This window comes from Rhinatrema bivittatum, chromosome 5, assembly GCF_901001135.1.
Source record: "Rhinatrema bivittatum chromosome 5, aRhiBiv1.1, whole genome shotgun sequence".
In the NCBI taxonomy this organism is placed as follows: domain Eukaryota; kingdom Metazoa; phylum Chordata; class Amphibia; order Gymnophiona; family Rhinatrematidae; genus Rhinatrema; species Rhinatrema bivittatum.
Genome location: NC_042619.1, coordinates 130,259,208 through 130,271,733, shown reverse-complemented (window position 1 = coordinate 130,271,733; position 12,526 = coordinate 130,259,208). Strand labels below are relative to the sequence as shown.

Here is a 12,526-nt window from a genome sequence, read left to right as displayed (position 1 = left end):
AGTGAGTACTAACCTATCAGTCTATCTCACCTACAGCTTCAGTGCTCTACATCCGGGACCTGTTCCTGTTCACCACACTATCTCCTCCATCTCTAGAGTGAGACGAGTCCTCTCTGCTGAGGATCCCTGGACTACTACTGCTGGAGCCATCTTCCACTGCTGTCCACTTCCTAGGTAGTGTCGCCTTGCTGTACAATAAACCTATTTCTCTGTGTTCGCATGCAAAGAGTCTAGCCTGGTACTGCAGTTCCTCATAGGGCTCCTCCCCGTGGGAGTGGCCATCACTGCAGTACCCAAGAATCCACTCCAACACCTCACAACCATAACAACATGGCTATCAGTCTGGATCTAGCTGAAAGCAAGAACATCCATGCTGTCTGCTTACAGTGCATGCTCCTTTGCCATGGATGCTTCTTCTGTTCTGTGTATGCTAGTTTGGCTAAGTCGGTGCATATTCACACTCAGCTTGGAGAAGAGACGGCTGAGGGGGGATATGATAGAGATGTTTAAAATCATGAGAGGTCTAGAACGGGTAGATATGAATCGGTTATTTACTCTTTCAGATAATAGAAAGACTAGGGGGCACTCCATGAAGTTAGCATGGGGCACATTTAAAACTAATCGGAGAAAGTTCTTTTTTACTCAACGTACAATTAAACTCTGGAATTTGTTACCAGAGGATGTGGTTAGTGCGGTTAGTATAGCTGTGTTTAAAAAAGGATTGGATAAGTTCTTGGAGGAGAAGGCCATTACCTGCTATTAAGTTCACTTAGAGAATAGCCACTGACATTAGCAATGGTAACATGGAATAGACTTAGTTTTTGGGTACTTGCCAGGTTCTTATGGCCTGGATTGGCCACTGTTGGAAACAGGATGCTGGGCTTGATGGACCCTTGGTCTGACCCAGTATGGCATTTTCTTATGTTCTTATGTCCTTCAGTGTGACATTTATTCTATATGCATGTCATGATATGTCAATACATTTTATGTATGCTTGTCATTTGTTATTGAGCTGAAAGCACAAATTGTATTTTTGCAGTTGCTTCTATGCCCATGCACTACTCTCTTTCACTTTCTCCTCTTTGCTACATGATTATATGCCATTGAGTATGTCAGTGACTTAAGAGTATTTATACATTTAAAACTGTTTCTCCCTCTATCTAGCTAAGATTTGAATTCAGTAAAAAATGGGGACATGAAGGTAGGTCCTTCCAAATTTTTTTTCTAAAGAAACAGGAAATGTTTCACAGTAGGCAGTGAACAAATGTCCTTTTGAAAGACATCAAAGAAAAGCAGTCAGCTCTTGGTTACGATGGATAAATTTATTGATACATTAATTAATTAATTTTCCTTCCAAGGAATTGTGAGAGAATTCCCCTACATTGCCCAAGCCTTCCCTTAATGGACACCATACGAACAACACAGCTATGCAATCCATGCTCACATATCCCCTCATTCCCCCTCCCCCACTCGCACCGGCAACTTTATAGACCTAAAGACTAATCTATTGTCTAAGCATGCTACATTTGTTTATTTGTTAAACTCCGTTATTTTAAATCTTAGTTATGTATAACTTATTATACTAATTGTTTGCTTTCGCTCTCTACTCTCCCATCCTGTAAACCCCTTGTTCTTTGTAACTTTATTTATTTATTCTCATAGTTAATTGGTTACCCCTTGTTTCAATGTAAACCGGTACAATAAGACACCAGTCTTGAGTATCGGTATATCAAAAGTATTTTAAATAAATAAAATAAATACATTGCTGTGAAAGAGCGTTACCATAATGGTGTGGTGGCAGAACACTGAAAAAGGCAGAATATTACAATTGAACATTCAGGTTTATCTCTTTTCCTTTGGAAACTTAATAGATATGGGGAAAGAGGGACTTTAACGACGTATAACTTCAAATTATGCCAGAAGGAAGCAGGTAATCCTATTGGCTAAAAGCCATATTCTGGATGAAAGTGACACCCTGTGGACATTATTGAAAGGGGGAGAATATTACAATTAACTCTTCTCCTAGCAGCTTATCAGACACGGTTGAAATTTACACTGGTATAACAGATCTTTTCCTAAAAGCTTAGTTAAGTGCTACATTACATATTCATCCTTGTAGCCAACATCAGGCAAGTGGCCAAGTACTAACGGGAATTATTCGGGATTTTCTTTGCTTCAAGTCAGACAAGAAGAGAAGAAAAAAGAAATCTTAGCCTTATGGTTGAGTTAAAAAAAAAAAAAGAGAAAAAGTGTCTTGTTTGCTGCAGGAAGTTTGTGTGAGGATCTATTGCTGAATGCTCCTCTGGCCTGCAGGTAGTGCTGTGAGATTTTGAACTGTCTGTGCTCCTCACTTCCCACCAGAGACCATCTTGTTTCCTGTACTTATACTGAGCAAGTCTCAGCAGTCAACTGCCAAAGCTTGGTCCTATCTAATGGTCATTGCCCTCTAGCTCTGCTTCGGATTCCAGAAGACTTCAACTTCATAAGCTTCTAAATCTATCACTCTTGTTGTGCTCCTTCCTGGCCTCCTGCATTTCTGGTTTGCTCCTACTCCTTCTCCTGTGTCCAGCTTATTGCTTCTTGTCTGTGTTGGAGCTGAGCTGTTTCTCATACCTCGCTGGCCACCAGTACTGGAGGGCTCAATCCAAAGGGAAGGTGGCTGGCCTAGATGAAAATCCATGTACTGACAGTGGTCAGAATTCAATTCTCCTGGGACTAGGTTGTTCATTTCTGGGGCAACCCACAGATTACAAATGAGTCAGGGTCAGTGGGATTTGAACCCATGACCCTGGGATTGCTAGGCCATGAACCTGCTGCAGAGCTGCAAATACTGCTGGCTTTCCCAAGAATTATAGTTTAACTTGTCCTGTTTTCTGGAAGAGTCAGCCATGCCCCCACAGACATCAGACTGGACAAGCACTGGGTATGCCTCTTATTCACAGTAGTATATAAAGCATGCTCAGAGGATACACAGTGCTGATTCAACAGCCATCTTGGCATCTGCATTATGGAAGCACTACCAATTTCTTTTCTGATTTTAAAGCCTTGTTTTGTCTAAATATCCAAGCCAGTTAAAATATTGTTTTCCAAGATTCCTACACTTGTATTTGAAGTTTTCTGCACTTATATTAATGCACAACACTTCTGCACATAAAGCTTCCTGCTTCACAGGTCAGTCTCCAGTAGGGATGTGAATCGTTTTTCAACGATTAAAATTATCGTCCGATAATGTTTATATCGTCTTAAATCGTTATAGAACACGATACAATAGAAATTCTAACGATTTATCGTTAAAAATCGTTAAATCGTGTTAGTGCGCACTAACTCGAGTTAGTGCGCACTAACTCCCCGTTAGTGCGCACTAACTCGATTTAGTGCGCACTAACTGAAAATGATACAAATAAACACTTTCCAGGTCACTGAAGGTCAGTTAGGAATGAATATGTGTTCCTATTGGCTGGCTGCCCTCTTATCTATTGATATTACCAAGGTTACCACTGAGGTGATGGTTGGGGGGGATGGGAAATGGAACTGGAAACTAACGAACACCAACAGAAAATGAAACAAAGTGTTCACACTTCCCAGGTCAGTAAAGGTCACTTAGGAATGAATATGTATGTATGTATTCCTATTGGCTGGCTGTGCTCTTATCTATTGATGTTACCAATATGGTTGGGGGGATGTGAAATGGAAACAGTTGGAAGCTTGACAAAAAAAGTAATGTAATGATCAGCACTCACGTGACTAGAACTTGTTTGTTTATTATTTTTGTTAGCAGGCACCTGAAATGCTAGTGCATGTTGAATTTGCCAATCACTGTGCATTTTAGAAAGGTGGTCCTGGCTGGAACTGTACACAGTTCAAATATATGTAATTGATTGTTGGTAAGTGTATTTTTTAAGTAGCCACACTGGCACCAGTATGTTTACTTTTCCTCCTACTTAACTCACTAGCTCAGCTTTGTAAGATGGGCTTCTCTGCTTGTGTGTTGTTTTTGTTTGGTGTGAGGAGAGCAGAAACATCAGATCTTATTCAATCTACTACAGTCATCTCTTACAGTGCCCTATCCCTATTAATACCAGGAGTGTTGTGATCTTCCTGCACACAGTGCCCTAACCCTGATACCAGTCTGAGACAGCTCCCTCCCTGCATTACTAGTGAGAGGCTGGCTTCACAGACAGGGGGGAGCTGCCTGACCCTCACTCCTGACTTCCCCCATGTCCCAGCTAGTGAATGGTGTGTGGGTGAGGGGGGGGGGAGGATGGTGAAGTCTGAGACAGCTCCCTCCCTGCATTACTAGTGAGAGGCTGGCTTCGCAGACAGGGGGGAGCTGCCTGACCCTCACTCCTGACTTCCCCCATGTCCCAGCTAGTGAATGGTGTGTGGGTGAGGGGGGGGGGGAGGATGGTGAAGTCTGAGACAGCTCCCTCCCTGCATTACTAGTGAGAGGCTGGCTTCACAGACAGGGGGAGCTGCCTGACCCTCACTCCTGACTTCCCCCATGTCCCAGCTAGTGAATGGTGTGTGGGTGAGGGGGGGGGGGGGGGAGGATGGTGAAGTCTGAGACAGCTCCCTCCCTGCATTACTAGTGAGAGGCTGGCTTCACAGACAGGGGGGAGCTGCCTGACCCTCACTCCTGACTTCCCCCATGTCCCAGCTAGTGAATGGTGTGTGGGTGAGGGGGGGGGGGAGGATGGTGAAGTCTGAGACAGCTCCCTCCCTGCATTACTAGTGAGAGGCTGGCTTCACAGACAGGGGGGAGCTGCCTGACCCTCACTCCTGACTTCCCCCATGTCCCAGCTAGTGAATGGTGTGTGGGTGAGGGGGGGGGGGAGGATGGTGAAGTCTAAGACAGCTCCCTCCCTGCATTACTAGTGAGAAGCTGGCTTCACAGACAGGGGGGAGCTGCCTGACCCTCACTCCTGACTTCCCCCATGTCCCAGCTAGTGAATGGTGTGTGGGTGAGGGGGGGGGGGGAGGATGGTGAAGTCTGAGACAGCTCCCTCCCTGCATTACTAGTGAGAGGCTGGCTTCGCAGACAGGGGGGAGCTGCCTGACCCTCACTCCTGACTTCCCCCATGTCCCAGCTAGTGAATGGTGTGTGGGTGAGGGGGGGGGGGGAGGATGGTGAAGTCTGAGACAGCTCCCTCCCTGCATTACTAGTGAGAGGCTGGCTTCACAGACAGGGGGGAGCTGCCTGTCCCTCACTCCTGCCTTCCCCCATGTCCCAGCTAGTGAATGGTGTGTGGGTGAGGGGGGGGGGGTGGATGGTGAAGTCTGAGACAGCTCCCTCCCTGCATTACTAGTGAGAGGCTGGCTTCACAGACAGGGGGGAGCTGCCTGACCCTCACTCCTGACTTCCCCCATGTCCCAGCTAGTGAATGGTGTGTGGGTAAGGGGGGGGGGGGGGGGAGGATGGTGAAGTCTGAGGCAGCTCCCTCCCTGCATTACTAGTGAGAGGCTGGCTTCACAGACAGGGGGGAGCTGCCTGACCCTCACTCCTCCGGGGTATTGTGATCTTCCTGCACACAGTGCCCTATCCCTGATACCAGGGGTGTTGTGATCTTCCTGCATGCAGTGCCCTATCCCTATTAATACCAGGAGTGTTGTGATCTTCCTGCATGCAGTGCCCTATCCCTATTAATACCAGGAGTGTTGTGATCTTCCTGCATGCAGTGCCCTATCCCTGATATCAGGATGTGTGCAAGAAGATCACAACACCCCCGGTATCAGGAATAGGGCACTGTGTGCAGGAAGATCACAACACCCCCAGTATCAGGAATAGGGCACTGTGTGCAGGAAGATCACAACACCCCTGGTATTAGGGATAGGGCACTGTGTGCAGGAAGATCACAACACTCCTGGTATTAATAGGGATAGGGCACTGTGTGCAGGAAGATCACAATACCCCTGGTATCAGGGTTAGGGCACAAGTTCTAGTCACATTGACTGATCACATTACTTGTTTTGTTAAGCTACCAACTGTTTCCATTTCCCATCCCCCATATACTGTCAGTAGGAAACTTGGTAACATGAATAAATAAGAGGGCAGCCAATAGGAATACATATTCATTCCTAAACTGACCTTAACTGACCTGAAAAGTGTCAAATTGTATCATTTTCAGTTAGTGCGCACTAACTCCCAGTTAGTGCGCACTAACTCCCGTTAGTGCGCACTAACTCGAGTTAGTGCGCACTAATCGGAAAAAAACGATTTTTTAACGATTTTTTAACTAAAAAATCGTGCCTAAGACGATTTTCTTGCCCTGCCACACGATTTCTATCGTTAAGACGATATGGAAAACGATTCACATCCCTAGTCTCCAGTATCCTGCTTGTGTACAGATCCAAATTTCATGTTCCATGTGTTTCTCCTGGTAACTCTCCAACTCCTGATCTCGCCACCATGTCTTCACCCTGCAAGTAAGCACCTTCCCTCCAGGACAGCTTTGATCACCAAGCCCAGACATCCATGCAGAACATTACAGTTTGCTATTAGGCTACCCTGGCAAGAAGCCCTTAGCTAGTAAACTGAAACAAGCATAGCCTTTTGTATAATAAAGTGATTTTTAGATAAATATTGGTTTGGATTTATTTCGAGCTAGATAAATGTTATTAATATGTTTCTTACATCCTATTCGTATTAGACAAGCTGAGTTTTAGAGAATAATCAGAAGACTAGTCATGATTTTATTCAAAGAGAGAATTTTACTTTAAATTGGTGAGCTTTTGACACATCTTCTTCACAAAGCAAAGTGATCACCATGTCCATGTGCAGTGTAGGAAGTCATCACTGAATCTCTAACCATCCTGCAACTGCATCACCCCAGGACTGCAGAAAAATTCATCTAAAGAATACAGAAATCATGTGAGGTTGAACCAAGTCTATATGGAAAATAGGAAACTTAACTCTTCAAACCAACATCATCTACTTCAACCAAAAATTCTTCCATCCCCTTCCAATACAAATATTTTACTACTATTTTTCCTACCTTTCTAAAGGTTCCTATGTGAAAGAGGCTATTAAAGCATTAGTACCACTTTCCTAAAAAGAAATTGCAGCGCTCCCTTTTTAAAATAATTTTTTTCCATAACATACAATAACTTATAGATTATGTACAGCATCTCTTCTTAATATAAGACAGTTTTGCCTTTCATTTACAATTTTACTTTCTGTATTCAACATGTATTTTACAATTTATTCCACTTGACATGAACAGGTGCTGTGTAACTTCAGAAATACTGTAGCCTTGAATAAATAAATTCAGGTCTGAAGACACTTAAAAGTAAATGAAAGGCATGTGTGTGTGTTTTGATAAATCAATTTTTTTTATGCAGGTCTGTGGTTGAGTGGAGGGTATTAATGGAACTTCTATGGTGATTTCTGTAAAGCATGAATATTTTATTTTAAGTTACTTCAAATATCCTTTTGTAACAAATGCATACTTTTACAACATATGCTATCTGGCTTTTTTTCTCTAATATTCTTGCTCCAGAGAACAAATTTAATTTAGATTACAAATGGGAAATATTGTCAAACTTGGATAAGGTAACAAAAGTAGTAGATCAATGAATTTCATTCTGATAAATGAAAGATGACCAGGAAAGGGTACTTTAGGATTCAATGTCAGGGTCAGTTTTTTTCAACACTTATCAGCGAAATTGCAAAGGGATTTGAGGAAAAGATCTGCGAAGTGATAGACACACCAGCAGGTCAGTCGCTGGGCAAAATAGCACACTAGGCAAGGGATTTTTGGCATCCCCCTTCCCTTTTGTGCTTTCAGACTGATTCAAAAGGGTGGCATAGCTTCTCCTCACCCCTTGTGATAGCCCTGCACAATTAAAGTAGATCTTAAAAATTTGTAGAATGGTCATGAGCACAGAAACTGAGCTTCAATGCAAAAAATTGTAAAATTATGCCTATAAAATACAGAAATCCATTGGCCACTTACCCCTAGGTTCATCAAAATATGTTATTAATACATTGATAATGACCGCATTAAGAAAAAGGGGCGTGTTTAGGGAAATTTTAGAATTACACACCACATGTTAACTTATAATTTCACATCGGTAGTATTGCGTGGTGTGGTAAACTTAGCATGCCCTGTGATAATCCCTCTTTTTCACTGGGGGGGGGGGAGGGAGAGAGAGAGAGAGAGAGAGAAAGACTATCTACAAGGCCCTCATAGTAGTGAAGTATTTATATCTCTATACGAGGGCTATCTAATAGCTCAAGGTGAGGTGGTGGTGGTGGTTTAGGGTTTAGGGGCCAGTTTCACAGGTAGAGTGAGACGTACAGACAGCACAGTACACCTTGGTGAAGATTTGACAGCATTTGCAGTGAAGAAAGTCTCACAAAGATGAAATTTCTACCATATTCTCTCACCCTAGCTTGATGGACTCTATAACAGGGTATCATCAAGCTCGGGTGAGATAACATAGTACAAAATTTCATCTTTGTGAGACTTTCCTTACTCCAAATTATGTCATATCTTCACCAAGTTGTACTGTGCTGTTCGTACGTCTCACTCTACTTGTGAAACTGGCCCCTAAACCCTAAACTACCACCAACACCTCACCTCAAGCTATTAGATGGCCCTCTTATAGAGATATAAAAAGTTGCACATTGTGAAGCCCTCCCCAGAGGCTCGCTCCCTCTCTCTCTCTCCACTCCTCTCCCTCTCTCCCTTCCCAAGCCCAGAAATGGCCAAAATGCAATTCAAAAAAAATTTATCGTGAATTGCATTATGGCCATTTCGGGCATATCACTCAGCCTAACGCCAGGATAAAGGTGTAGTTATTTCCAGCATTAAAACCATGAGATATAGCCCCTCATTTTACTAAATCCTGCCCAAAACTCCTCCCTGATCTCGCCCCTCCAAAAAATTTGCATTTGCACCGTGTGTTATTGTTCTTAATGCAAGCGTTATGGAGTTAACGCGTTATCGCATGTGTTAACGCCATAACACATTTTGATGAATGACCCTATTAGTTAGGAGGATAAGTATTAATAACTGCCATGAATGAAAGGGACCAAGAAGTAATCATCTCAGATGAGCTAAAGATATGACAAACAGCATATTTGGATGTATAAGGAGATGATTCATTGTGTGGAAGCAAGAGGTATATTGCTCTTGAGTAGGTCACCAGAGTGATTCCATCTCAAGTAGTTTTGTTCAGTTCTGGAGGCCATACCTTTTGAAAAGATATCAATAGGATGGAAGCAGTTCAGAAAAGGGTGTCATGAGGGTTTCCTTCCAAGGAGGACAAAAAGAGTCCAGAGGAGGCCAGGAATCTAAGGGCTCGATTTTCTATCTTCATACGCCTTCCTGAATTGCGCGGTAATGGGGGGCGAAGCTGGGGGCAGATCTGCGAAAGCCGGCAGCGATCGCACCACCGCGGTGTTATCGCTGCCAGCTTTCGCACCCAATACCGCCATTGTGAAAGGTGGTGCTATTGGGTGCTCTACTGGCAGCGATAAGGGGTCTTACCTTATTGCCGTCAGCGAAGTTTCCACAGCATCTGCCCTGACGCCACCCCGACTCCTCCTCTTCCAGTGCCAACGCCGCCCCGACTCTGCCCTGATTTAGCTATCACATGCGAAAAGGGTTAGAAAATAACCCCCTTAGTTAGCAGTAACTAGGAATGAAAGTTCACTATGCACGGCACCCAGCATTGTCTTCATCTGACACTGCAGCCAGGATCTGATAGTGTAAGGAATACTTGAGGGTATAGGGAGGTTGAGGCTTTAGGCGTAGGCCTGGATGTGGAATCCTGTGAGGATCAGGAATCCTATGAGGAACAGCAATCAGGCTAGTTATGCAATATTTCCACAGGCAAGGCATCAAAAGAATGTTTACACTAGTGAAGCTGTGCCAAGCAAGGACACCTTATACAGAACTTCCAGACCAGGGACACACCTAAGGCTGGTCCAATCAGGAGCTTCCAGGGATGTGGTCTATCCACACTAGGTAATTACTACCAAGGTATTTCAAGATCTGCCGGTCCAGTGGCTAATCTTAGGGGTCTGCATCCCGAGCGCCAAGGATCACTGTTTGAGACTCACCATTCCTTACAGAACACTCCTTCTCTGGATGCCCATCCTGGGGTTCAAGGTCTGCTTTGTCCGGGTCTTCCCTGTAGAAAAGGGCTAGGAGTCTGTTGGCCTGTACATGGTCTGTTGGTTCCCAGCTACGATCTTCTCGATAGTAGCCCTTCCAGTCTATGGGATAGTGCAAATGTCCTTGAATATATCTTGCATTCAGGATTTGCAGACAATGAATTTGCTGATCCTTAACTGAAACCAATTTTGGGGGGGGCATTGGTATCCTGGAAAAGGGTTTGGCTTATACAGCATCAGGAGGGCATAAGAACATAAGAACATAAGAAAATGCCATACTGGGTCAGACCAAGGGTCCATCAAGCCCAGTATCATGTTTCCAACAGTGGCCAATCCAGGCCATAAGAACCTGGCAAGTACCCAAAAACTAAGTCTATTCCATGTTACCATTGCTAATGGCAGTGGCTATTCTCTAAGGGGCAGATTTTAAGAGCCCTGCGAGCCGGTGCGCCTATTTTACATAGGCCTACCGGCGCGCGCAGAGCCCCGGGACTCGCGTAAGTCCCGTGGTTTCCCAAGGGGGGCGTGTCGGGGGTGGGCCCGATCCGCGCGGCGTTTTCGGCGTGTGGCGTAGCGTTTCGGGGGCGGGTCCGGGGGCGTGGTTATGGCCCGGGCGGTCCGAGGGCGTGGCCGCGCCCTCCGGACCCGCCCCAGGTCACGTCCCGGCGTGCTAGCGGCCCGCTGGCGCGCGGGGATTTACGTCTCCCTCCGGGAGGCGTAAATCCCCCGACAAAGGTAAGGGGGGGGGTTTAGACAGGGCCGGGGGGGGGGGTTAGGTAGGGGAAGGGAGGGAAAGGTGAGGGGAGGGCAAAAGAAAGTTCCCTCCGAGGCCGCTCCAATTTCGGAGCGGCCTCGGAGGGAACGAAGGTAGGCTGTGCGGCTCGGCGCGAACCGGCTATACAGAATCGGTAGCCTTGCGCGCGCCGATCCAGGATTTTAGTGGCTACGCGCATATCTACTAAAATCCAGCGTACTTTTGTTTGCGCCTGATGCACCAACAAAAGTACGCCAAATCGCGCGTTTTGAAAATCTACCCGTAAGTGAACTTAATAGCAGGTAATGGACTTCTCCTCCAAGAACTTATTCAATCCTTTTTTAAACACAGCTATACTAACTGCACTAACCACATCCTCTGGCAACAAATTCCAGAGTTTAATTGTGCGTTGAGTAAAAAAGAACTTTCTCCGATTAGTTTTAAATGTGCCCCATGCTAATTTCATGGAGTGCCCCCTAGTCTTTCTACTATCTGAAAGAGTAAATAACCGATTCACATCTACCTATTCTAGACCTCTCATGATTTTAAACACCTCTATCAAATCCCCCCTCAGTCGTCTCTTCTCCAAGCTCAAAAGTCCTAACCTCTTTAATCTTTCCTCATAGGGGAGTTGTTCCATTCCCCTTATCATTTTGGTAGCCCTTCTCTGTACCTTCTCCATCGCAATTATGTCTTTTTTGAGATGCGGCGACCAGAATTGTACACAGTATTCAAGGTGCGGTCTCACCATGGAGCGATAAAGAGGCATTATGACATTTTCTGTTTTATTCACCATTCCCTTTCTAATAATTCCCAACATTCTGTTTGCTTTTTTGTCTGCCGCAGCACACTGAACCAACGATTTCAATGTGTTATCCACTATGACACCTAGATCTCTTTCTTGGGTTGTAGCACCTAATATGGAACCCAACATTGTGTAATTATTAGGGATGTGAATCTTTTTTGAACGATTAAAATTATCGTCAGATAATTTTAAAATCGTTCTAAATCATTAGAGTGCACGATACAATACAAATGCCCCCGATTTAACGTCAGGGGCATTTGTATTGTATTGTTAAATAGGGCACGGGAATTATTTGGGGGAGGGCGGGAAAACCGGCACACCAAAACAACCCCTAAACCCACCCCAACCCTTTAAAACCAATTCCTTACCCTCCCCCACCCTCCCGAACCCCCCCAAAATGTTAAGTTACCTGGTGGTCCAATGGGGGGGTCCCGGCGCGATCTTGGGCCATCGGCGCCATTTTGGCTGCCGATGGCTGATGCCTGGGAACGGGAAATCTTTCCCCGAGGCCCCCCTGGATCTCTCCTCTTCCCGAGGCCCCCCGAGGCCACCCTGGACCACCAGGTAATTTTAAAAGGTTTTGGAGGGGTCGGGAGGGTCGGGTTGATTTAAAGGGTCGGGTGGGTTGTTTTTTTTAGCGGCGCAGACCTCCCTAAAAAAAAAAATTAGCGATGTGAATTGGAATCGGAAACGATTCCAATTCACATATCTTAACGATCAGATTCTTCCCCCCCCCCCCCCAAGTCGAATCTGATCGTTAAGACGATCTGGCACACGATTCACATCTCTAGTAATTATAGCATGGGTTATTTTTCCTTATATGCATCACCTTGCACTTATCCACATT

General features: G+C 45.1%; 1 protein-coding gene across 6 annotated transcripts in view; it reads right to left on the bottom strand.

The window, feature by feature from the left end:
- ENOX1 (ecto-NOX disulfide-thiol exchanger 1) overlaps window positions 1–12,526 on the bottom strand; it is an 838,273-nt gene that overhangs the window by 484,162 nt on the left and 341,585 nt on the right. The gene's annotated exons all lie outside the window — the stretch shown is intronic.